A 1,742-nucleotide genomic window follows, 5' to 3' on the forward strand; every position below is an offset into this window, starting at 1 on the left:
TGAGAGAATGAAGAAAAATAAATTAGAGTTAACTTTAGGCACTTTCTGTAATAAAAGAGCTCTGATCCAACTAGGTAATGTCTTTACAATGTAAAAATTTACAACTAAACAATCAAGAGCACCAACCTTACTTGAAGCTGAACTTCTCCACAAGCCAAGATCTTGCAAGGAGCACCTTGAGAGCAGACCCGGAGAAGAATCCCCATCTTTCTGCCTTAATGACTAAAGTGCATTCTGACTAGTCAAGCTAAAAATTCAAGTTACTTTCTACTGGGCACCTTGTCGATAAACTCAAATAAAACTAACAGAATGAGAAGGAAGGAGCTGATGACAGGTATTCAGAAAAAATGTCTGAATTAGCAAGCGTATTTTGATAATACAAAACTGTGTTTTCACATTAAAAAAAAAATCTTTGAAGTTCGCATTAGCTTATTACAAAGTGTTAAATAGTCAGAGGTCAAAATATTGAACTCGTTATCATCATTCAGTATTTGTTACTTTTTTGCCTTTAGACATTGTCACATTTTACATAGATTTCCCTGCTACAATATTTCACTACATATGTTCTCAGTTACAATTCTCAAACAAAAACCTACTTGGCACTTAACTGTCACAAAAATGTAACAAAATAAAAGTTGGAAAAGCTAACTTCAATAAAGTCTAGTCCCCTCAGACATCAGTCTCTGATGAGTATATTGTGCTTTACAGTTTTTGTGCAGATCTTCTAAAACACTCAACGCTGCATTTTCTTATAGGTCCTAGAGAATACTGGCACAAGAGACAACCGACGCAAATGCACTGCTGTGCAGGTTTGTGTACAATTACAAAAGAGCTCAAATGGTTGACATTTCTTCGAAGAGCAAAGCTTACGAACCCTATGATTTTTTTTTTTAATAAGAAATCTGTAACTCACCAAAAAGGTCTTTGGCTCATGGAGCTCTGTCTTCAAATTGAAGAAGGGATCAAGACAGCAGGCCTTTACACACTCTTTGTTCGAGCTGTTTCCATTTGAAAAACTTCAAATAAATTACCACTTTTAACAATGCCCTTCCTTAATAAATATTCTGAAATCCTCTCTTCATGATCTATTCTATCTTAGTCTGTAAGCAGTTGCTAAAATCTGTAAAAAGGAAACCACCACTACACAAAATGTCTGGCCAACACCTAGGATGAGGGCTTCAAAAGGGATCATTTCTTTGCCTGCTGCTCAGTACACTCCAGCAATGGCTGCACTTGTCAAGATTCCAGCAGTAATTGCTCCCACGATGCCCATCAACAGGATGCTTACAGACATGAACCTACCATATTTGTGATGCCTGAGGGTGAACAGGGCCAATAATTCAACAGGGACATGGAAGGAGAGAGAAGATACTAGTGCTCACAGGAACACACCATACATTTCTAGAAAGGAGCAGAGGGAGGTGGAGTTGGGGCACAGCGTTCCATTGCCCACCCACAGCACCAGCTTCAGGTTCACGATCTGCTGCAGGAGCCCGGCCGAGCCCCTGCTTCTGCTGCTCCTCTTGCTCTCCATCCCGCAGCCATTCACCTGAGCGAGAGGACAGCAAGAAGATGCGACAGGGCCGCCGATGCCACCACCTTGGCATCACCCGCTCCCCTCCCAAACATATATTTAAAAAAAAATAAACTATTGTCCTCAGTTTCCATATCTTTAAAGAGAGCAGTTTGTCCTAAGCGGCTTCTGTGGTCCCCTTCACATCTCTAGGTATGATAGTTTATGA

The 1,742-nt window shown here is 40.3% G+C and overlaps 1 pseudogene; it reads right to left on the bottom strand.

Annotated features, from left to right (window-relative positions):
- Positions 1-1,090: 1,090 nt before the first annotated feature.
- Positions 1,091-1,534, bottom strand: LOC114048304 (annotated as a pseudogene).
- Positions 1,535-1,742: the final 208 nt, after the last annotated feature.

Source organism: Vombatus ursinus, unplaced genomic scaffold, assembly GCF_900497805.2.
Source record: "Vombatus ursinus unplaced genomic scaffold, bare-nosed wombat genome assembly UNPS02014792.1, whole genome shotgun sequence".
Classification (NCBI taxonomy): Eukaryota; Metazoa; Chordata; class Mammalia; order Diprotodontia; family Vombatidae; genus Vombatus; species Vombatus ursinus.